Source organism: Mus caroli, unplaced genomic scaffold, assembly GCF_978045245.1.
Source record: "Mus caroli unplaced genomic scaffold, Mus_caroli_1 scaffold_19, whole genome shotgun sequence".
NCBI lineage: Eukaryota > Metazoa > Chordata > Mammalia > Rodentia > Muridae > Mus > Mus caroli.
The window spans coordinates 40,898,769-40,925,003 of record NW_028227274.1 but is presented as its reverse complement, the minus strand read 5'-3'; the positions used below and the strand labels follow the sequence as shown (position 1 = coordinate 40,925,003).

The 26,235-nt window shown below is 41.8% G+C and overlaps 1 pseudogene; it reads left to right on the top strand.

Annotated features, from left to right (window-relative positions):
* Window positions 1-1,368: 1,368 nt before the first annotated feature.
* LOC147000267 (dihydropyrimidinase-related protein 3-like) overlaps window positions 1,369-26,235 on the top strand; it is a 42,557-nt pseudogene continuing 17,690 nt past the window's right edge.

The following is a 26,235-nucleotide window of genomic DNA, read 5'->3' as shown; positions in this document are numbered from 1 at the left end:
TCCCACTAAACTACCTATTCAACATTGTACTTGAAGTCCTAACCAGAGCGATTCGGCTACAAGAGGAGATCAAGGGGATACAAATTGGAAAGGAGGAAGTCAAAACATCACTTTTTGCAGATGATATGATAGTATATATAAGTGACCCTAAAAATTCCACCAGAGAACTCTTAAGCCTGATAAACAGCTTCAGTGAAGTAGCTGGATATAAAATTAACTCAAACTAATCAATGGCCTTGCTGTACACAAAGAATAAAGAGGCTGAGGAAGAAATTAGGGAAACAACACCCTTCTCAATAGTCACAAATAAAATAAAATACCTTGGCATGACTCTAACTAAGGAAGTGAAAGATCTGTATGATAAGAACTTCAAGTCTCTGAAGAAAGAAATTAAAGAAGATCTCAGAAGATGGAAATAACTCCCATACTCATGGATTGGCAGGATCAATATAGTAAAAATGGCTATCTTGCCAAAAGCATTCTACAGATTCAATGCAATCCCCAACAAAACTCCAATTCAATTCTTAAATGAATTAGAAAGGGCAATCAGCATATTGGTCTGGAATAACAAAAATCCTAGGATAGCAAAAACTCTTCTCAAGGATAAAAGAACCTCTGGTGGAATCACCATGCCTGACCTAAAGCTGTACTATAGAGCAATTGTGATAAAAACTGCATGGTACTGGTATAGTGACAGACAAGTAGACCAATGGAATAGAATTGAAGACCCAGAAATGAACCCACACACCTATGGTCACTTGATCTTTGACAAGGGAGCAAAAACCATCCAGTGGAAAAAAGACAGCATCTTCAACAAATGGTGCTGGCACAACTGGCCCTTATCATGTAGAAGAATGCAAATTGATCCATTCCTATCTTCTTTTACTAAGAACAAATCTAAGTGGATTAAGGAACTCCACATAAAACCAGAAACACTGAAACTTATTGAGGAGAACATAGGGAAAACCCTCAAAGATATGGGTTCAGTGGAAAAATTCCTGAGTAGAACAGCAAAGGCTTGTGCTGTAAGATCCAGAATCTACAAATGGGACCTCACAAAATTGCAAAGCTTCTGCAAGGCAAAAGACACCGTCAATAAGACAAAAAGATCACCAACAGATTGGGAAAGGATCTTTACCTATCCTAAATCAGATAAGAGACTAATATCCAATATATATAAAGAACTCAAGAAGGTTGACTCCAGAAAATCAAATAACCCCAATAAAAATGGTGCTCAGAGCTAAACAAAGAATTCTCACCTGAGGAATACCGAATGGCTGAGAAGCACCTGAAAAATGTTCAACATCCTTAATCATCAGGGAAATGCACATCAAAACAACCCTGAGATTCCACCTCACACCAATCAGAATGGTTAAGATGAAAACTCGGCAGTATCTTGAGAGTGGAGGAGTTGAGCTAAGTATGCAATTCCCTCCGCCTTATGACCAAGAAAGCTAATTAGTGCAGTGATATGCTTTCATTCCGTGTCCCTCCCACCCCCAAATTTAATAAAAATCTTTTGACATCGAGGTAAATCACCCTGTTTGCCTGATGAACCCATGGGTGATAGAACTGTAAACCCTCCCCTCTTTCCATGTGTTCAGCCCTGCGGCCAGTGGCCCCAGCTCTTCCTCTGTTGCATTGGAATCCAACCTCCTGCTTGTATTTCAGGCCTGTAGATACTATAGGGCCTGTAGTGTCATTGCTTGGTTGGAGAATTGTCCCCTCTGTGGCTCCTCAGTGCAGATGCTCCATGGCTTCCACTTCATTCCACCTCTTTCTGATTTTGGAAAGATCTCTTCTCCATAAGGAAGAAGAATTGGGGCATTTTCCCATTTGGATGTGTTTCTAGTGTGTATTTATTAGATTAATCTTGAGCTGAAGATTATATCATGTCATCTAAATGAAGGCAGCTGCTCCGCTCAGAGTTTTCCTGCTCTGCTTCTGCAAAAAAAGCAAAATGAAATATCCTTTGGGTACAAACAAGGACAATTTTCAAGTTGCCAAGCTAGGCTGACCTTTCTTAAATGACACACTGAGAAATGTCCTTAAACCCACTGAGAAATGTATCTCCCACTCCTCATTATAGAAGCTTCCCTTTGCAGTGGACAGAGACAATCATGGAAAATTAAACTGGGTCAAACACAGAGAGGTTCTGCCTCAGTGGATACACCTACAACAGAGCTCCTCTAACCCTCAAGGACCATTAGAGGAATCAGAAAGCTTGTAAGAACCACAGGACTAGGAAGTCAGCTGTGAGCCTGTGTCTCCCAGAAACAACTGGGAAACTTCACCCATGTTAACACCACCTTATAGCTATCAAAGCAGAACCCAGGCAAGAACCCTAATTAATATGATAATCTAGAAGAACAAAATCTCATGGGGCCTCACCCCTAGGCAAAGAATTACAGGCCACAAATCACTATTGAAAACAAATGAGAATTAGCCTTTCCCAGGATGAGTCAGTGACTAGTTATCTAATACAAATTAGTTATCACTGAAATTATGTGCATACAAGCCCCTCCAAAAAGACTCCACAGGTTGCTTATATGTTTTTGCTGTTACATATATGTAACAGTTATAATTTTAAAAATCAGGCTAACAGGTCTGAGAGAGAGTGAGAGATGGGTATATGGGAGGGGTTGGAAGGAAGAAGTAATGTAATCATATTTGAATTAAAATAAACAGAATTTAAAAACATATTTACTCTGTATTTACTATGTTCCAAGCAAAAACATAGCAAGGGTCATTTCCTCATTGGAATAAGCCACAGCTGTGCTGTGACCAGAAGAGTGACATCATTATTTTTATAATGTACTCATGGGAGCAGTGTGTTAAGAGTGAGCTTGACCTTGATTAACTGGCTTCATCTGGGTAACACATGTGACCAGAAGATGGTTTATACAGGGCAGAAGATGTTTAATTATAAACTTTAACTTTTATGTGCCTTGTAAGGGAGGACTCTCACTGGAGCCTGGCAGAAAATATGTCCCGAATTCATTCAATGAGAATGGTTCATTTGTTTGGTTGGTTTGTTTTTCTGAGACAGGGTTTCTCTGTGTGGCTCTAGCTGTCCTGGAACTAGATCTACATACCAGAACAGCCTTGAACTCAGATATCTGCCTGCCTCTGCCTCCCAAGTGCTGAGCCCTTGGCTTTCTGTTGATTGATTTATTTGTCTGGAACAATTTGGCCCAGCCTCAGTTAATCCCTAGACACACCCAGAAGTATGCCTCAACCAATCTAGTCTCCTAGGTGATCACAAATTCAATCAATTGTGGGTAGACTGTTAGGGCAGAGGTAACTGTTACCTGTCTAGCTTGCCATTTTGTGCTATCATTAATGCCATAAGGAAACTTTCTCACATGTTGTTACTGCCATCACTAGGATGTTCTGTGCTTTGGTGTTCTTGGAAGCCAATCACATCAGAAGTCAGTTAGAACCGCTTTGTAGTGTTAGCCACAATAAGCTTGGACCTGAACCAACCACAAAGCCACACATCCTGCACCTGTGAATGAACTTTTATGGTATTTGCCTTTACAAGCTGCCCCTGGGATGGACCACAACATAAGAGAGACACCTAAACCTATTTAGAATAAGACTTTTGAGTAGGGGTCAAATATAGTTTAAATTCTGAAGATGTCTCTGGGAACTGATACGTCATTTGACAGAAAGAGACATGTATGTGAGTAACAGACATCCTGGTTGGCATGTTGAGACATGAAGTTTATATAAGGTCCATCCTGTTATGACATGAATGCTAGACAAGTCAAGTCCCCAGCTTCAGATGAATACCCCAAGCAAGCAGGATAAATGTAAAATAAAGGCTTGTTCCTCAGGAAATTCCCTATCTCTAAATCCTGATTGGTGGAATAATTTGACACAGATCTTTTTAGATTTCAGGCTTAAAGAGTCCTATAGGATATTGACTCAAGGTCACAGTTGCCCAGTCTGACCTGAGGCCCTGACCAATCAGTTTTGGGGCAATGTTCAATAAACTAATCCTATCTGACCAAGATCAGTGTTCTGTGATTTGTGAGGTGATACCTGGATCTCAACAGACTGACCATCAAGGTTAATCACCACATATAGGAACTTCCCTCAGCATCCCCCTGAATTTGAATTACTAACAACACAAAAAAAGAGGCTTAAGAATCCTTTTAATACTAATTCTATGCTTTGTAGTTACCAGCTGAGACAGGCTTGTTTCATCTGTCAACTCTCTTGCTTTTCCAGGCTCTCCCAGGGCACAAGGCTGAGATAGGAGATAGCCTTAATAATTTCAGGGTATCATTGCAGACAACAGCAGCCGAGGGCTTCTGCCACCCCTATCTATGTTCAGCAGCCATCTCCTTCTCTATAAACCTTGTTCATTGGGATAAAAATAGTAGGAATCAGCCATGAGAAGAAGAAGTTTTTTCTGTCATACCTATACTGTAAATAGGATTTTAGCAACAAAGTAACTCAGGTAATAGTATCCGGAGGCATTATTTTTATTTGTGCTTGAATTCTGAATCATTCATCTTATTCATGTATTTAAAATAGACAAACCCAGAGGCAAGGCTGATAATAAAATCTGAGTTGTCAATTTTGAACCTGTAGCATCTGGTTAGACCAGAATAGGGTTGGAAGTCTGCACCTGAACTAACGGAGCCCAGATGAGTTTGATAGAGAAGGCAGGTGACCAGAGGCTGGGGGATCTGGCCCTAAACCTTAAGCTCCATGGCCTTAATTCAAGTACTTAAATCAGAGCACAGCATGGAGCAGATGCTCAAAACCTTTCATTGAATAGAAATAAAGGAAAGATTGAACCTGCCAGCAAGTCAGGCAAGGCAATCTACCCAGGGAGCAGTGTCTGAAATAGGTGAAGAAGAAGTGACATTTTACTGGTAATGTAGATGAAACATGGACACTCTTATCAAATGATCTGCCTTTTAATAATAATAGTAAAAAGAAACCAGTGAAAAATTTAAAGATTCGACTGTATTGCTCCAATTGGGGAGATAAATATTTGCCCAACATATAAATTTTATTCTTTTCCCCCTTGAATGCATTTTAGCCCAGAGCATACAGATATTATTTTCCCAAATGTTCGCCGAAGTCATCTAAGAAATTTCTCCACTTTGTTTCTCTTATTTTAGAAGCAGGCACGGATGCTGGAAATGGGGATAACTGGCCCAGAAGGCCACTTTTTGAGCAGACTGGAAGAGGTGAGTTTTGTTGGGTGTTGGACGGAAGGGCATGCAGCAAAAAATCAAGATGGCAGTGAGTGTTGTTTTCAACAGTGTTTTCTGGGAGACTTGTTGTCACAGTCCTAGGGTGTCACTCACTTTACAGTTGGAATGTTTCTGTTTGGCCCTGCCTGAGCTATATCCACACATAGTTTAGGCACAAGTGAGGCTGGAAGAATGTGATAGAATCTATGATTCAATCTATCATTGTTGGGAGACTTCTCACAGATACCTCTTCTGGCTAGAAGGTAGAACAAAGATGTTCATCTCTGACTTTCGGTTGCTTTACACTCAGGCTGCAGTAGGTGTTCTGTGTGTCTCAGTCTTTGCTGATCATGCCAAATTCTAGAGAAATTCTATGCACTTTTTTTCATATTGCAATGAGTCTTTTAAAACACTGACAATGTGGGAAGGAGGACTTTTCAGTCTCAATATGCCTATTGATTCTTGTCTCTTATGTCAGCAACTGCTGCTGGCACAGGGCTCAGAGCTTGGAATTAATTGCCCACCTATCTGAAAGCAGCTTTGTTCTGAACTGCCACCTTGCATGATCTCAACCCCCCACCCCTACCCGCCCCCTTTGTCAATTAAGCTAATCCTGTATGGCAAATTCCACTAAAGAAGGAGAACATAAACTTTTAGTTCTTCCCTTATCTCTTCTACAGCTTTCAAGAATTAAAATGTAACATGGGTATAGGGAAAGTTTCCTATTGCAATGGAGCTATACATTTTTGTAAGCCAAATGATACACTTGTATCAGGTGCATACAGATGGAGAAGTAGAATGTGGCCAGCTTAGGAGATGCTTCCAGTTGATACTATCTGTAAATTAATGATGAACATTCCAGTTACACACCACATTCCTGGAAAAAAAATGTTCCCTAATGATTCCAGGGACTTTGTAAGAGAGATGTATTCCTGACAGTGCTAACTCCAGGTGTTATCTCAGATATTATTCATGGTCCTCCCACTCAAGGTACTGGCATTGCATGGGTAAAGAATCTAAAAGTTAGAGGTCACTCATGGGCTGATCATGTTTGAAGGACTGAAAAATCACTTATGTAGTGTTAGCTGGCCACAGTGGTCAACACTGTTTGTGAAACTGGAAATGCTGGTCTCTGGAGGGATAGGCTGGCTAAACAGATTCCTTTAGACACAGCCAGGGGATTTCACAGCAAAGCCTATTTTTGTTCCTTGGATTGTTTTTCAACCTTGTTCCACCCCCACCACCTCAACCTGTCCCAGTCCCTTCTCCCTTTTAGTAAGAAGGCCACTTAGCTGTAAATCTCTCCAGCTCCAGAAGCACTTTTGAGTAAATTTGAAATGTGATGTAACCTTCTAAAGATAGTCATGTTGTTGAAGTGCAGAAAACCCTTTGGTGCTGGAAGGAGCAGGATCAAAGGGGCCAGGGCTAAGGTCATGGGGCTGCTGAAGTGGTCAGCAAAGGTATGAAGGGGGAGTGAGTATCAGAAAAGCCTATGCTTTTTCAGTTCAAAGCCCCCAAGTCCAGATGATATCTCAAATGATGCTGCTCAGAAAGCATAGCAACAGGTGCTGAACATATTCTCCAGTGTGCAGTATCTGGGTGCCTAAAGGGCTTTACCTGTACCCCAAAGCCCTCTGGAGCATACCAGTTCCTCAAGTCAACTGAACCACAGTCACCATGGTGTGACTGGTTTGCATTATGCTGCCACTAGACATCTGTAAACCATTTGAGGCATATTTGTTTTTCAAGTATTCTTCTATGCAAGCTAACCCAGAAAGTCATATTCATATGAAAAGGAATGTCAGCTGATTCAATGAGGAATTGCCATTGAGTGTCTCTCTCTCTTCTTCAGGCTGAGCTGGTCTTTGTAAGCGTTAACAGAAAACTTATCTGGGTTGGATCTCCTAGGATCACCACTCCCTAAATCTCTTCATCTCCGTGCTTAGTATGTTTTTGACAAGTAGGCTCACAGTACAGCTGCTTTTTGTTCCTTTAGATTCGTGAAGCCCCTCATATAATTTATAATACATCCTTGTTTTTTGAGAAATCAGATCTTTTTGGACCTATGCTTCTAGAGTTCTTTTCCACAGCCTTAAGGGCTGTCCTGAAGGTCCCAGCCAGTGTTGACCCTTTTGCTAAGACATTAGCTACCCTTGCCTCCCAGACTCATGCAGGATCTGATTATCTTGGAGTCATTAATGTTAACATTCCTTAAAGGGCATTCCTTGAAAGAAGAATGTAAAATATGTACATTATTATACAAACAAACCTTGAGTTCACAGCACATATCGACACTTGTAGAGGCCCATGACTGTTGGTCCTGTCCCAGGGGCAGAAACCATGTCATTCTGCTCCTACCAAGGCCATGTGGCATATAACTTTAGTTTGATTAGGAAAAAGGAAAAAGAAAAAGAATTAAAAGCCAAAATGAAATACATATGAAAATCTCAATTGGAAACTTGTTACTTTCTACCCTACTCCAAAAATTAAAAAATAAAATGTGTGTCTGTGTGTGTGTCTCTGTGTGTGTGTGTGTGTGGTGTTGGGGTTGGTGGTGGTGATGGTGATATTGGTCGTGGTGGTGGTTTTGTTTGTTTGTTTGTTTGTTTGTTTTTATAAAAACCAAGCTAGTGATGTTGTTTTATCTGTCCACTGAAGGGCAGCCATTATAAACAGCAATTTCTCTATGTGGCTTTCCTGTGCTCTAGAGAAACTCTAAGTCACTTACAGCCAGAGTGGATATTATATGCACAAGGACAGAACTTCCACAATACATTAATCAGAGGACAGTTAATGTGTGTGTACACATTTATCATATGACTGCCCTTTTCTAGATGTTTAAGTAATGGATGATGGATGAACTAAATTGGAGGAAGGAGTAGTGTTTGTTATTCCCAGTAGTCAATTAAAAGGTTTTATAATGTAACCCTGTGCTACAGGTCTGATGTCAGAAGGATTTGGATGCTAAACTGGCTCATTCATTCTCTAACCTTCACTTCCTTCATGTGCAAGATGAAGCTAGTTCATTGGCACAATGAAACACTGCCAAAGCTTGCTGGCAAAACCAGTGGAGATAATCCAGGGAGAGTTCATATGCCTAACAATTTGGGAACAAAGGTTTCTAAACTCAGTTTTATGAGACCAAAATTTTATTATTATATAAGAATGGCATAATCTTACGAAAGTCTAAGACATGGCAGGACAAGGATAGATTGATTCTACAGTTAGTAATAAAAAAATGTAGTGTGTGTGTGTGTATTTGGCAGGGGTGCCTCTCATTGCATTGATGAGTTTGGTTCCATTATCATCTTAAATTCTTCTGGTCTCTTATGTTCTGATCATTAGACAAGGTACACCCACAGGAACACACATACTTATGGAAATGTGTGCCATGGGCTCAGCTTTCTAAGGTGATCAAGGATATCAGGGGTGGATAGGCAACAGCCTCTGCTGATGGTCCAGTGCAAAAGAAAGCAGTTGAAGGAAAGACAGCAGATAGGATGCTTCAAAGCACAAGACCTGTCTGGCCATTGTGCAAAAACATCAGGGAAACATCATGGGTCTGTGATGGAGGGGATAGGATGCTATCTCAGAGGATGCCTTTTCCTTTCTATCCCTGGCTTATCCCTGTAAGTCCTGACCAGTCCTTGAGAGCACAAACAAGCAATTAGCCCCACCCTCCTTCTCTGTTGCCCATATAACAAAGCATCATAACTGGTGTAGAATATTCAGTGGCTTTAAGGAAAACACAGAACTTGGGTCAGTCCAAGGATGACTTGGAGACTTTTGGAAATGGGAATATTGTGGAAAACTGCCCTGAGCAGACTCACGCTGAGTAAAGACATTCTTGAACTATAATCCACTTTTTGGCTGGAGAGATTGTGGGCTAAGCTGACCCTCATGGTTAAACCAAAATTATTTTCCTTTCCTCAAAATGATTTTCTGTTCCACCATCCCACCTACTTCTTAATTATGGTTGAAAATAAAATAGACCTTTTCCTATAATGCTGATGACTTAGGTATGAAAACACAAGGCACAGATTCAAGGCACAAATTGTGATCTGTCCATTCTGTCAACTCACTGAAGCCAGGTTTTATATCTATATTTTGTGTCTACATTTGAAATTTAGATAGCACTGTGTGAAAGAGTAATTCTTCAAACTGAGTGTCTTAGTCAATATTCCTTTGCTGTGAACACACCATAAGCACAGCAACTCATAAAAATGAAACATTTCCTTGAGGCAAGCTTACAGTTTCAGAGGTCTGCTTCCTTTTCAGCATGCTGGAAAGTATGGCACCACACTGATAGACATGGGGCTGGACAGGTGGCTGATAGTTAGGTGATTGGATCAGTAGGTAGTAGGAAGAGAGAAAGACACTGCATCTTGTATTTGAAATTCCAAACCTCACCCCCATTGACAAATTTCCTTCTAAAGGCCATACATACTAAATCCAACAAGGCTGAACCTGAATCCCAGTGAAGTATTTCCACTCCCTAGTGAGCATTCAAATAATCCAGCCTATGGGAGGCATTCCTCTCCAACCACCCTACACCCTTTTATTATAAAAGTCATGGTATTTTTAGATGAAACACTAGATTTTTTCTTTATGAGATAGGGTTTCTCTGGAGCTTTGACTGTCCTGGATCTTGCTCTGTAGACCACCCTGACCTTGGACTCACAGATTATTGCCAGCCATTGCCTTCTGAGTGGTGGGATTAAAGTCATGTGCCACTACCACCTGGTTTATTCTTTAAACAAATTGTAGAGAATGAAGGGGAAATAGTATACCAGAAAAAATGTGCATATGTCCTATGTATGTGTGAATGCATGTGTCCATGTGCTATGTATGTTTGTACTAAAAAGTATAGGTTCCAGGACAGAAAATAATGTATCATGTAAGTACATGCCATATATCACTTAGAAAAAGATTTTAAGGAGGATATAGGCCTTTCAGAGATTTGGCTTTTATTTTATTCTGATACAAAGCCTTACTGGGTGGCCAGATACTTTTTATGTAGCCCAGCTTACTGGCAAAACTTATGGGATGTACCAAGGGATAGCAAGGAAAATGCATAGCAATCTGCCTACCGAATAATAGAATTAGAAGCTTGTCCCATCTCCAGACCTACCCCAGAAGTAGTTTTAAGGTTAATTTTATTGTCTTCTTGCTCCTCTTAGGCACAGCAGCCTGCAGCTTACTATATAATAGTCAGTCACCAAATAGTGAAATACTCGCATCCCATGGAGAACATATGCTTGCCTCACAGGGACAAAAGCTTTTAAAGCATTAGCTCCTTTAATGGTGAATTACTTCTTTATGAGGGGGGAGTTATTTCCCAATTTACAAGCAAGGGAAACAGAAGCCCAGAAGGTAAGTACTCCCAGGTGATTGCAATGTGTTGGTACATTCATGTTCTAGGACCTCTGGTGTCTATGCGCAGTTGGTATGTTAGTGCAACTTCTTGGTATCTGCTAACTCAAACAATATCAATTATTGATCTTCTAAACTCTGCAACCTGGGAGTTGGGGTTAGCAAAAGATGCTAATGGGAGACACCATTCTATCAAGACACCACTTACAAACTATGGATTTTACAGAACATGAAAGGGCATGATAAGATAAAAACATTCTAAATGTCTTCACTTCTTGTGGACAGGCACTTAGGTCATGTGCTCAGGGCACAAGTGTGTGTGTGTGTGTGTGTGTGTGTGTGTGTGTGTGTGTGTGTGTGTGATAAACATGAGAAGGTGGTAGTTATAATTAATATTGTCTTCTTCCTGACATTTTTGTGTTCTTGTCTGGCAGACATTAACTCCTTCATGGTTTACATGGCCTACAAGGATTTATATCAAGTGTCCAACACAGATGTAACAACCCATTTGGCTGTGTGGTTTGGATGGTCTGAGTGGATTTCCTATTGTTGCTAATGACCCTGGCCATTGGGACATGAGTCTCTGTGGTTACCTGTGGGAGGTCACTGTGCCAGGTTGTATGTTGAAGACTTTGTAGTAATACTTCATTTTAAAGAAGTTTATGGGTTGGGTGCCTATATCAATGCAGAGGGATGCTTGAATAAGGGAAAGCTGTTGTCTCAAAAACTCTTACAAACCTGGTGAAAAGGTGGGTGTCTTTGCCTTATAGAATCAGGTGAGCTTCCTTCCAGTTGTACCCACTTGGCTGTCATAGTTGTACCACTTTGCCTTTCCTGCAAAATCATGGATGTACATGAGGTTTGATAGATCTGAAACAATCGTGGGAAATGCAAGCAATTAGAACTCTTGAATTCTTGGTGGAGAGTAAGGGTAATTTTGTCTTGAAAGGCTCAGGGTAAGAGTTTGAATACATGCTTTGGCTTTGACCAGGCTCTTGAGAGCTGTTGGAGCACTTATTGAAAAGAATTCTGGTACCATGTCTAAGATCAATGGAAAATTACACCATTAGATCTGGATGACTGAGAGAATGCTTCTAAGATATTGGTCTGGTCTGTATGTAATTCCTGACAAATTTTTTATAGAGACAAAGCCTCCTAAAATGTCTTTTGGACTACATTCCTCTCTGTTTTAAGACAGTTTTAGTCCTGGCTTTAGAAACTGCCTTTTATGTCAAGCTGCTAAAGGAGCCTATGATGCTGTTCCTGTGTGTTTTAGCTCTATGAGATCTTCACCTGCCTGGGAGCTGGGGGCCATTGCTCAAGTTCATGCCGAGAATGGAGATATCATTGCCCAGGTAACTGCATGGAGTGAGCATTCTGTGTGAGCATGGGTCTACATACCATCCATATCCTCTCTTTGGCATGACTTGAATACCCCCATGTGTTCATGACTCTGTTAACATAAACACATTGCTAAAGACATAATCCATACTCAAAAAAGCTTACAGCTCTGGGCTCAGAATTTAATTCCAACATTGTGGCTGCAGAGACAGGGGGATCATCAAATGTTCAAGGTAATTAGATGTGATAGCAAGCTTTTTATTCTTTGCTCAAAGCACTATGCCTCAGTTCTTGAAGAATTGATCTTCAGCCAGGCAGTGGTGACAAATGCCTTTAATCACAAATCCCAGCCCTCTGGGGGCAGATGCAGTAGGTTCTCTGAGTTTGAGGCTAGTCTGGCCTAAAAATCCAGTTTAAGAACATCCAGGACTACACAGAAAAGGACTGTCTCAAAATCAAAACAAAACACAAAAACAAGTCTTAATTTTCAATGTCAGGTAGTAGTGTATACCTTTAATCCCATCACTAAGGAGGCAGAAGAAAGGTAGGTACTGTGAGTTCCAAGACAACTAAAGCTATATAGTAAGACCCTGTTTCAGAAAACTAAAACACATCCAAACAAAGAAAAGGAATCTTCAGATTAATGTCATCATAAATCCTGTTACTACATGTATAGCTTATGTTTATAGTTTATCTACGGTATTTTGCACTTGTTTTTAATTTTGAGGCAGCAACTTCAACTTAGATATTTATTTAGTTATGAAGTGAAGACAGGAATGTCTAAAAGTGACCTGTTAAGTAAGTCTTCTGTCCCTAAAAGAGTTTACATCTAGAAACGTTTGATTGGATTAGAAAGAAGAGAGTGGCTGTGGTCTTGGTTGTCCTTTTAATTGCATCTGAAATCAACAAAAACAAATTCCTGAGCAAATCCATGCACAGTCCCACCCCCTCCCTCTCTGTTTTGGAACCTCCCTCCTCCCAATCCCTTTGCCTCCACCCTTACCTCTTAATCTTCTCCTCACTGCATACCCATCCCCCTTCTGAGACAGCATCTTACTAACTAGCTCTGGCTGGTCTGGAACTTTCTATATACACTATGCTGGTCCCCATGGAACTCAAGAGATCCTCTTGCCCCATACCTTCTGAATGCAGGGATTAAAGGTGTGTGCTACTTTTCTGCACTCACCACCTGACATGAGACCCTCCCTAAATGTGGGCGGAGCCTTTAGGCACAACCCAGATAAAAGGCTGCTCTAGAAGGGGAATTTCTCTTTTTGGCCACTTGCCCTCAGTCTTGCTGGCAAGTTACCTTGTCTTGCTGGTCGGAGCTCCTACACAGGAAAGTAAGACCAAGATCTTTGCGAGTTCCACAAAGTTGGAAGACTGCACAACATAGCACAACTGGATTCCTTTCAGCCTTCGGCGCCAGATTGAACCTGTCCAGATTTGTGCACTGAATAACTCTGGGATTGCCAGCCTCTTTGGAGTAAGACAGACACTGACTGTTGGACTAAGCTAACCACCTCCTATTTCGTGAGCTCAAGCCTACTTCTACAGAGTTCAAGGAATGGAACACACAAGCCATAACTATAAGTCAAATTTCTACAACATGGAGGACCCTGTGATTGAGGTAGAAATTGAAGATGATCAAGAGGTAAGAGATGCAGAAGAGAACAGCTTTTTCGATGAATGTGCTGGAGACTTTGTGGACAACCCGGAATATCAGGGCATCCGGAACCAACCAGGTGATATTTACCTCATGGACAGCTTGGAAGACCCTGTGATTCAGGTGGAAATTGAACATTATCAAGAGGTAAGTGATGCAGAAAAGAACTGCATATTCCAGGAATGTGCTCTAGACTTCATGGACAACTCCGAGTATCAGGGCATACTGAACCAAACAGGTGATAATAACCTCATGGACAGCTTGGAAGACCGTGGGATTCAGGTGGAAATTGAAGATGATAAAGAGGTAAGAGATGCAGAAGAGAACAGCTTTTTCCAGGAATGTGCTCAAGACGTCATGGACAAACCGGAGTATCAGGGCATCCTGAACCAACCAGGTGATATTTACCTCATGGACAGCTTGGAGGACCCTGGGATTCAGATGGAAATTGAGGATGAGCAAGAAGTAAGAGATGTAGAAGAGAACAGCATTTTCCATGAATATGCTCGAGAGTTCTTGGACAACCCTGAGTACCAAGGCATCCTGAACCAACCAGGTGATATGAACATCATGGTCAACTTGGAGGACCCTGGGATTCAGGTGGAAATTGAGGATGAGCAACCAGTAAGAGATTCAGTAGAGAACAGCTTTTTCCAGGAATGTGCTCAAGACTTCATGGACAAACCGGAGTATCAGGGCATCCTGCACCAACCAGGTGATATTTACCTCATGGACAGCTTGGAGAACCCTAGGATTCAGGTGGAAATTGAGGATGAGCAACCAGTAAGAGATTCAAAGGAGAACAGCGTTTTCCAGGAATGTGCTCTAGACTTCATGGACAACCAAGAGTATCAGGGCATCCCTAACCATGCAGGTGATATTTACCTCATGCACAGCTTGGAGGACCCTGGGATTCAGGTGAAACTTGAGGATGAGCAAGAAGTAAGAGATGTAGAAGAGAACAGCGTTTTCCATGAATATGCTCGAGAGTTCATGGACAACTCTGAGTACCAAGGCATCCTGAACCAACCAGGTGATATGAACATCATGGTCAACTTGGAGGATCCTGGGATTCAGGTGGAAATTGAGGATGAGCAACCAGTAAGAGATTCAAAGGAGAACAACATTTTCCAGGAATGTGCTCTAGACTTCATGGACAACCCCGAGTATCAGGGCATCCCGAACCAAACAGGTGATATTTACCTCATGCATAGCTTGGAGGACCCTGGGATTCAGGTGAAAATTGAGGATGAGCAAGAAGTAAGAGATGTAGAAGAGAACAGCGTTTTCCATGAATATGCTCGAGAGTTTGTGGACAACCCCGAGTACCAAGGCATCCTGAACCAACCAGGTGATATGAACATCATGGTCAACTTGGAGGACCCTGGGATTCAGGTGGAAATTGAGGATGAGCAACCAGTAAGAGATTCAGTAGAGAACAGCTTTTTCCAGGAATGTGCTCAAGAGTTCATGGACAAACCGGAGTATCAGGGCATCCTGAACCAACCAGGTGATATTTACCTCATGGACAGCTTGGAGGACCCTGGGATTCAGGTGGAAATTGAGGATGAGCAACCAGTAAGAGATTCAAAGGAGAACAGCGTTTTCCAGGAATGTGCTCTAGACTTCATGGACAACCCCGAGTATCAGGGCATCCCGAACCAAACAGGTGATATTTACCTCATGCATAGCTTGGAGGACCCTGTGATTCAGGTGAAAATTGAGGATGAGCAAGAAGTAAGAGATGTAGAAGAGAACAGCGTTTTCCATGAATATGCTCGAGAGTTTGTGGACAACCCCGAGTACCAAGGCATCCTGAACCAACCAGGTGATATGAACATCATGGTCAACTTGGAGGACCCTGGGATTCAGGTGGAAATTGAGGATGAGCAACCAGTAAGAGATTCAGTAGAGAACAGCTTTTTCCAGGAATGTGCTCAAGAGTTCATGGACAAACCAGAGTATCAGGGCATCCTGAACCAACCAGGTGATATTTACCTCATGGACAGCCTAGAGGACCCTGGGATTCAGGTGGAAATTGAGGATGAGCAACCAGTAAGAGATTCAAAGGAGAACAGCGTTTTCCAGGAATGTGCTCTAGACTTCATGGACAACCCCGAGTATCAGGGCATCCCGAACCAAACAGGTGATATTTACCTCATGCATAGCTTGGAGGACCCTGGGATTCAGGTGAAAATTGAGGATGAGCAAGAAGTAAGAGATGTAGAAGAGAACAGCGTTTTCCATGAATATGCTCGAGAGTTCGTGGACAACCCCGAGTACCAAGGCATCCTGAACCAACCAGGTGATATGAACATCATGGTCAACTTGGAGGACCCTGGGATTCAGGTGGAAATTGAGGATGAGCAACCAGTAAGAGATTCAAAGGAGAACAGCTTTTTCCAGGAATGTGCTCTAGACTTCATGGACAACCAAGAGTATCAGGGCATCCCTAACCATGCAGGTGATATTTACCTCATGCACAGCTTGGAGGACACTGCCATTCAGGTGGAAATTGAAGATGAGCAAGCAGTAAGAGATGTAGAAGAGAACAGCATTTTCCATGAATATGCTGGAGACTTCATGGACAAACGCGAATACCAGGGCATCCTGAACCAACCAGGTGATATGAACCTCATGGTCAGCTTGGAGGACCCTGGGATTCAGGTGGAAATTGAGGATAAACAAGAGGTAAATGATGCAGAAGGGAACAGCGTTTTCCATGAAAGTGCTCTAGACTTCGTGGACAACCCCGAGAATCAGGATATCCTGAACGAACAAGGAGATATGAACCTCATGGACAGCTTGGAGGTCCCTGTGATTCAGGAGGAACTTGAGGATGATCAAGAGGTAAGAGATGCAGAAGAGAACAGCGTTTTACATGAATGTGCTCAAGACTTCCTAGACAACCCCAAGTATCAGGGCATCCTGGACCAACCAGGTGATATGAACCTCATAGACAGCTTGAATTTCTACCTTGTGGGTGATGTTGACTTCTCAATCCAAGGGAGCTATCAAAGTCTGAGTCAGCTACAATTGGAGGGATGGGAGACCTTAGGTGCCGGAGTTCTCCAGCCACAGCAACAGCCACAGCCACAACCACAGCCACAGCCACACCCTCAGCCACAGCCACAGCCTCAGCCACAGCCTCAGCCTAGGCGCACTCGACCACGGATCCGCAGAGGTCTCACCCCCTGGCAGCTGAGCAAATTGGAGAGTGTTTTTCAAGTAATTCAGTACCCTGATGTGAAGGGCCTTGCAAGGCAACTCTATCTGGGAGAATCTGAAGTGCACCGTTGGTTTAAGACTAGAAGATCCAAGTATAGGAGAAATCAGAGACTACAAATTCTCAAATGTACACTTGTGAGTGCCCAAAACACCTTTGCCTAACATTTCTGGGGAAGCCCTGGAGTGCCATCCTAGTCCAGGAGTAACCTACCCCTTTCAACAATGAATTTCTTAGTATTATGAAAGAAAAACAAGTTGTTAGTTCCAGGCCAGACATAGCTGCATAGGGACACCCTGACTTAGAACGAAAAAAAAAAGACGTGGAATAAACACTTGAACCTCCCCAGTCTGTGTGAAAAAGAACAACAAACACCAGAAACAACAACTGCAAAAAAAAGCCTCCCCAGTCTGTTTGAAAAAGAACAACAAACACTAGAAACAACAACTGCAGAAAAAGGTAGAGCAAATCATGAAAACAAAAGCAAACAAGGAGAGGAATGGACAGTCTAAGGAACCAGGCTATATTAGAAAAAAACAGTTTGACCTCTTCCATTTTTCACTACCTAGTTTAGACTGCCCTTGAACTCACAGAGATAGATCTGCCTGCTGATGTCTCCCATGTGCTAGGATTAAATGTGTATGCCACTCTACCTGGCTAACCTCCAAACTTTTAAAATGTCATCATCATGCCCATTTAAATTAAATAAAGAAATAAAAGCAATGTACAGCAAACCAATAGCCAACAGCAAAGTAAATGGTGAGAAGCTGGAAGCAATCCCACTAAATTCAGGGACTAGACAAGGCTATCCACTTTCTCCCTACCTATTCAACATTGTACTTGAAGTCCTAACCAGAGCAATTCGGCTACAAGAGGAGATCAAGGGGATACAAATTGGAAAGGAGGAAGTCAAAACATCACTTTTTGCAGATGATAGGATAGTATATATAAGTGACCCTAAAAATTCCACCAGAGAACTCTTAAGCCTGATAAACAGCTTCAGTGAAGTAGCTGGATATAAAATTAACTCAAACTAGTCAATGGCCTTGCTGTACACAAAGAATAAAGAGGCTGAGGAAGAAATGAGGGAAACAACACCCTTCTCAATAGTCACAAATAAAATAAAATACCTTGGCATGACTCTAACTAAGGAAGTGAAAGATCTGTATGATAAGAACTTCAAGTCTCTGAAGAAAGAAATTAAAGAAGATCTCAGAAGATGGAAATAACTCCCATACTCATGGATTCGCAGGGTCAATATAGTAAAAATGGCTATCTTGCCAAAAGCAATCTACAGATTCAATGCAATCCCCAACAAAACTCCAATTCAATTCTTAAATGAATTAGAAAGGGCAATAAGCATATTGGTCTGGAATAACAAAAATCCTAGGATAGCAAAAACTCTTCTCAAGGATAAAAGAACCTCTGGTGGAATCACCATGCCTGACCTAAAGCTGTACTATAGAGCAATTGTGATAAAAACTGCATGGTACTGGTATAGTGACAGACAAGTAGACCAATGGAATAGAATTGAAGACCCAGAAATGAACCCACACACCTATGGTCACTTGATCTTTGACAAGGGAGCAAAAACCATCCAGTGGAAAAAAGACAGCATCTTCAACAAATGGTGCTGGCACAACTGGCCCTTATCATGTAGAAGAATGCAAATTGATCCATTCCTATCTTCTTTTACTAAGGACAAATCTAAGTGGATTAAGGAACTCCACATAAAACCAGAAACACTGAAACTTACTGAGGAGAACATAGAGAAAACCCTCAAAGATATGGGTTCAGTGGAAAAATTCCTGAGTAGAACAGCAAAGGCTTGTGCTGTAAGATCCAGAATCTACAAATGGGACCTCACAAAATTGCAAAGCTTCTGCAAGGCAAAAGACACCGTCAATAAGACAAAAAGATCACCAACAGATTGGGAAAGGATCTTTACCTATCCTAAATCAGATAAGGGACTAATATCCAATATATATAAAGAACTCAAGAAGTTTGACTCCAGAAAATCAAATAACCCCAATAAAAATGGTGCTCAGAGCTAAACAAAGAATTCTCACCTGAGGAATACCGAATGGCTGAGAAGCACCTGAAAAATGTTCAAAATCCTTAATCATCAGGGAAATGCACATCAAAACAACCCTGAGATTCCACCTCACACCAGTCAGAATGGTTAAGATGAAAACTCGGCAGTATCTTGAGAGTGGAGGAGTTGAGCTAAGTATGCAAATCCCTCTGCCTTATGACCAAGAAAGCCAATTAGTGCAGTGATATGCTTTCATTCCATGTCTCTCCCACCCCCTAATTTAATCAAATCTTTTGACATCGAGGTAAATCACCCTGTTTGCCTGATGAACCCATGGGTGATAGAACTGTAAACCCTCCCCTCTTTCCATGTGTTCATCCCTGCAGCCAGTGACCCCAGCTCTTCCTCTGTTGCCATGGAATCCAACCTCCTCCTTGTATTTCAGGCCTGTAGATACTATAGGGCCTGTAGTGTCATTGCTTGGTTGGAGAATTGTCCCCTCTGTGGCTCCTCAGTGCAGATGCTCCATGGCTTCCACTTCATTCCACTTCTTTCTGATTTTGGAAAGATCTGTTCTCCATAAGGAAGAAGAATTGGGGCATTTTCCCATTTGGATGTGTTTCTAGTGTGTATTTATTAGATTAATCTTGAGCTGAAGATTATATCATGTCATCTAAATGAAGGCAGCTGCTCCGCTCAGAGTTTTCCTGCTCTGCTTCTGCAAAAAAAGCAAAATTAAATATCCTTTGGGTACAAACAAGGGCAATTTTCAAGTTGCCAAGCTAGGCTGACCTTTCTTAAATGACACACTGAGAAATGTCCTTAAACCCACTGAGAAATGTATCTCCCACTCCTCATTATAGAAGCTTCCCTTTGCAGTGGACAGAGACAATCATGGAAAATTAAACTGGGTCAAACACAGAGAGGTTCTGCCTCAGTGGATACACCTACAACAGAGCTCCTCTAACCCTCAAGGACCATTAGAGGAATCAGAAAGCTTGTAAGAACCACAGGACTAGGAAGTCAGCTGTGAGCCTGTGTCTCCCAGAAACAACTGGGAAACTTCACCCATGTTAACACCACCTTATAGCTATCAAAGCAGAACCCAGGCAAGAACCCTAATTAATATGATAATCTAGAAGAACAAAATCTCATGGGGCCTCACCCCTAGGCAAAGAATTACAGGCCACAAATCACTATTGAAAACAAATGAGAATTAGCCTTTCCCAGGATGAGTCAGTGACTAGTTATCTAATACAAATTAGTTATCACTGAAATTATGTGCATACAAGCCCCTCCAAAAAGACTCCACAGGTTGCTTATATGTTTTTGCTGTTACATATATGTAACAGTTATAATTTTAAAAAACCAGGCTAACAGGTCATGCTTTTGAGAGGGATTGAGGGATGGGTATATGGGAGGGTTTGGAAGGAAGAAGTAATGTAATCATATTTGAATTAAAATAAACAAAATTTAAAAACATATTTACTCTGTATTTACTATGTTCCAAGCAAAAACAAAGCAAGGGTCATTTCCTCATTGGAATATGCCACAGCTGTGTTGTGACCAGAAGAGTGACATCATTATTGTTATGATGTACTCATGGGAGCAGTGTGTTAAGAGTGACCTTGACCTTGATAAACTGGCTTCATCTGGGTAACACATGTGACCAGAAGATGGTTTATACAGGGCAGAAGATGTTTAATTATAAACTTTAACTTTTATGTGCCTTGTAAGGGAGGACTCTCACTGGAGCCTGGCAGAAAATATGTCCCGAATTCATTCAATGAGAATGGTTCATCTGTTTGGTTGGTTTGTTTTTCTGAGACAGGGTTTCTCTGTGTGGCTCTAGCTGTCCTGGAACTAGATCTACATACCAGAACAGCCTTGAACTCAGATATCTGCCTGCCTCTGCCTCAAAAGTGCTGAGCCCATGGCTTTCTGTTGATTGATTTATTTGTCTGGAACAATTTGGCCCAGCCTCAGTTAATCCCTAGACACACCCAGAAGTATGCCTCACCAATCTAGTCTCCTAGGTGATCACAAATTCAATCAATTGTGGGTAGACTGTTAGGGCAGAGGTAACTGTTACCTGTCTAGCTTGCCATTTTGTGCTATCATTAATGCCATAAGGAAACTTTCTCACATGTTGTTACTGCCATCACTAGAATGTTCTGTGCTTTGGTGTTCTTGGAAGCCAATCACATCAGAAGTCAGTTAGAACAGCTTTGTAGTGTTAGCCACAATAAGCTTGGACCTGAACCAACCACAAAGCCACACATCCTGCACCTGTGAATGAACTTTTATGGTATTTGCCTTTACAAGCTGCCCCTGGGATGGACCGCAACATAAGAGAGACACCTAAACCTATTTAGAATAAGACTTTTGAGTGGGGGTCAAATATAGTTTAAATTCTGAAGATGTCTCTGGGAACTGATACGTCATTTGACAGAAAGAGACATGTATGTGGGTAACAGACATCCTGGTTGGCATGTTGAGACATGAAGTTTAGACAAGGTCCATCCTGTTATGACATGAATGCTAGACAAGTCAAGTCCCCAGCTTCAGATGAATACCCCAAGCAAGCAGGATAAATGTAAAATAAAGGCTTGTTCCTCAGGAAATTCCCTATCTCTAAATCCTGATTGGTGGAATAATTTGACACAGATCTTTTTAGATTTCAGGCTTAAAGAGTCCAATAGGATATTGACTCAAGGTCACAGTTGCCCAGTCTGACCTGAGGCCCTGACCAATCAGTTTTGGGGCAATGTTCAATAAACTAATACTATCTGACCAAGATCAGTGTTCTGTGATTTGTGAGGTGATACCTGGATCTCAACAGACTGACCATCAAGGTTAATCACCACATATAGGAACTTCCCTCAGCATCCCCCTGAATTTGAATTACTAACAACACAAAAAAAGAGGCTTAAGAATCCTTTTAATACTAATTCTATGCTTTGTAGTTACCAGCTGAGACAGGCTTGTTTCATCTGTAAACTCTCTTGCTTTTCCAGGCTCTCCCAGGGCACAAGGCTGAGATAGGAGATAGCCTTAATAATTTCAGGGTATAACTGCAGACAACAGCAGCCGAGGGCTTCTGCCACCCCTATCTATGTTCAGCAGCCATCTCCTTCTCCATAAACCTTGTTCATTGGGATAAAAATAGTAGGAATCAGCCATGAGAAGAAGAAGTTTTTTCTGTCATACCTATACTGTAAATAGGATTTTAGCAACACAGTAACTCAGGTAATAGTATCCAGAGGCATGATTTTTATTTGTGCTTGAATTCTGAATCATTCATCTTATTCATGTATTTTAAATAGACTAACCCAGAGGCAAGTCTGATATTAAAATCTGAGTTGTCAATTTTGAAGCTGTAGCGTCTGGTTAGACCAGAATAGGGTTGGAAGTCTGCACCTGAACTAACGGAGCCCAGATGAGTTTGATAGAGAAGGCAGGTGACCAGAGGCTGGGGGATCTGGCCCTAAACCTTAAGCTCCATGGCCTTAATTCAAGTACTTAAATCAGAGCACAGCATGGAGCAGATGCTCAAAACCTTTCATTGAATAGAAATAAAGGAAAGATTGAACGGGCCAGCAAGTCAGGCAACGCGATCTACCCAGGGAGCAGTGTCTGAAAGAGGTGAAGAAGAAGTGACATTTTACTGGTAATGTAGATGAAACATGGACACTCTTATCAAATGATCTGCCTTTTAATAATAATAGTAAAAAGAAACCAGTGAAAAATTTAAAGATTCGACTGTATTGCTCCAATTGGGGAGATAAATATTTGCCCAACATATAAATTTTATTCTTTTCCCCCTTGAATGCATTTTAGCCCAGAGCATACAGATATTATTTTCCCAAATGTTCGCTGCAGTCATCTAAGAAATTTCTCCACTTTGTTTCTCTTATTTTAGGAGCAGGCACGGATGCTGGAAATGGGGATAACTGGCCCAGAAGGCCACTTTTTGAGCAGACTGAAAGAGGTGAGTTTTGTTGGGTGTTGGAGGGAAGGGCATGCAGCAAAAAATCAAGATGGCAGTGAGTGTTGTTTTCAACAGTGTTTTCTGGGAGACTTGTTGTTACAGTCCTAGGGTGTCACTCACTTTACAGTTGGAATGTTTCTGTTTGGCCCTGCCTGAGCTATATCCACACATAGTTTAGGCACAAGTGAGGCTGGAAGAATGTGATAGAATGTATGATTCAATCTATCATTGTTGGGAGACTTCTCACAGAGACCTCTTCTGGCTAGAAGGTAGAACAAAGATGTTCATCTCTGACTTTCGGTTGCTTTACACTCAGGCTGCAGTAGGTGTTCTGTGTGTCTCAGTCTTTGCTAATCACGCCAAATTCTAGAGAAATTCTATGCCCTTTTTTTCATATTGCAATGAGTCTTTTAAAACACTGACAATGTGGGAAGGAGGACTTTTCAGTCTCAATATGCCTATTGATTCTTGTCTCTTATGTCAGCAACTGCTGCTGGCACAGGGCTCAGAGCTTGGAATTAATTGCCCACCTATCTGAAAGCAGCTTTGTTCTGAACTGCCACCTTGGATGATCTCAACCCCCTACCCCTACCCGCCCCCTTTGTCAATTAAGCTAATCCTGTATGGCAAATTCCACTAAAGAAGGAGAACCTAAACTTTTAGTTCTTCCCTTATCTCTTCTACAGCTTTCAAGAATTTAAATGTAACACAGGTATAGGGAAAGTTTCCTATTGCAATGGAGCTATACATTTTTGTAAGCCAAATGATACACTTGTATCAGGTGCATACAGATGGAGAAGTAGAATGTGGCCAGCTTACTAGATGCTGCCAGTTGATACTATCTGTAAATTAATGATGAACATTCCAGTTACACACCACATTCCTGGAAAAAAAAATGTTCCCTAATGATTCCAGGGACTTTGTAAGAGAGATGTATTCCTGACAGTGCTAACTCCAGGTGTTATCTCAGATATTATTCATGGTCCTCCCACTCAAGGTACTGGCATTGCATGGGTAAAGAATCTAAAAGTTAGAGGTCACTCATGGGCTGATCATGTTTGAAGGACTGAAAAATCACTTATGTAGTGTTAGCTGGCCACAGTGGTCAACACTGTTTGTGAAACTGGAAATGCTGGTCTCTGGAGGGATAGGCTGGCTAAACAGATTCCTTTAGACACAGCCAGGGGATTTCACAGCAAAGCCTATTTTTGTTCCTTGGATTGTTTTTCAACCTTGTTCCACCCACACCACCTCAACCTTTCCCAGTCCCTTCTCCCTTTTAGTAAGAAGGCCAATTAGCTGTAAATCTCTCCAGCTCCAGAAGCACTTTTGAGTAAATTTGAAATGTGATGTAACCTTCTAAAGATAGTCATGTTGTTGAAGTGCAGAAAACCCTTTGGTGCTGGAAGGAGCAGGATCAAATGGGCCAGGGCTAAGGTCATGGGGCTGCTGAAGTGGTCAGCAAAGGTATGAAGGGGGAGTGAGTATCAGAAAAGCCTATGCTTTTTCAGTTCAAAGCCCCCAAGCCCAGATGATATCTCAAGTGATGCTGCTCAGAAAGCATATCAACAGGTGCTGAGCATATTCTCCAGTGTGCAGTATCTGGGTGCCTAAAGGTCTTTACCTGTACCCCAAAGCCCTCTGGAGCATACCAGTTCCTCAAGTCAACTGAACCACAGTCACCATGGTGTGACTGGTTTGCATTATGCTGCCACTAGACATCTGTAAGCCATTTGAGGCATATTTGTTTTTCAAGTATTGGTCTATGCAAGCTAACCCAGAAAGTCATATTCATATGAAAAGGAATGTCAGCTGATTCAATGAGGAATTGCAATTGAGTGTCTCTCTCTCTTCTTCAGGCTGAGCTTGTCTGGCTCAGGATTTGAGCAAGAGTAGACTTCTCATTGCTCAGAAACTGTGACCAATAGTCACTCCAACAGCCAGTGTTCCAGGCACTAATGTCTCAAAGGGATTGGTTGTTTTAACCTTACAATGGCTCCAGATGTCAGGACTCTGGTTCTCCCACTTTGGCAGTTAAGCAGCAGCACTGAAAGGCTGTGAGGTCTACCTGAGGTTACCTGGCTTGTATGTAAGAGAACGAGGATTCACTCTCAGTCACCCAAGGGAGCCTGGGCTCTCCCACATCTCACTTGTTTAATCAGCTAATCCGTATTCCTCGTGGTTTAAGTGCTGCTGGCTTTGCTGGCATATTTGAAAGCATGAACTCTAAAGTTGGAGTAGGCTAAATGAGATCAGTAATAAAAACAGTGGCTGTGCTGCTGTGAAGCTTGGGAATTACCATAATAAGAAATCCTACATAGAAATTACCCTTTGCTGACCCCATAGCTGCAGGAAATGTCTTGATATCCTTGCCTTTCTGATGGCCTTCAGCTGGGGTTGACAGGATTGTGCTTTCCCAGAGACTCTGCCCTGAGATTGGGAAGTAGAGTCTTTTGAGGGTGGTGGTGGGTCAGCCTTTATGCTAACTATAGGAGAGGAGAAAGGTACAATGACAGATACTGCACTAGACACAGCACTAGGCTATTCTCCTCCTTTGATGAGGGACAGAGACACAGGGAAGTCCAGGAATGGAACAGGGTAGATGAATTCCAGAAGCAGATTCAGGCTGTGTAATTTCAGATCTTCCTGGCTTGTTCCTAGCCTTACCAAAGTACCTTATCACCACCTGTTGTAGAGGCAGGATCTGGAAAGGGTGAGGGGCTCTGCTTTACTGACTGCTGGGACTTGTTTTTGTAGCTGGAAGCTGAGGCTGTGTTCCGTGCCATCACTTTCGCCAGCCAGACCTACTACCCCTTTTATGTCACCAATGTCATGAGCAAGAGTGTGGCTGATCTCATCTCACAAGCCAGGAAGAAAGGTGATTTGTGCTCCCAGGATGATGAATCTCTCACTGCACAATGTGGGTCCTCCCTTCCTCTCCAGGCTGCCCAATGTAGTAGAAACCGCATCTCTTCTGTTTCTTGCCATGCTCTCTAGGAAACTCTGTCTACAACTGGAGTTCCAAGGTTTTTTCCATCTGCTAAATTGTAAAGTGAAGCTCAGGATGGTTAAGTAACTTGCCTGAAATAAAAATAACAGCACAAATTAATTTCACCAAGATTTAATACTTCTACTCACTTTCCATCTTTTCTCTGTCAGTTCACATTATCTGAGATTCATAAATAGACACCCCAGTCAATATTATGCTAAATATAAAGTCAAAGATCCAGGTCAAAACTGGCTTAAACAAGCCATCAACAATAAAGTATTGGTTGTAATTAAGGTATGGTTAGCTTGATGAGTTTTGGCAATGACATTATCACTCTAACATTCTCATACACTGTTACATTAGTTTTTTTTTTTTTTGTTTTTGTTTTTTGTTTTTTT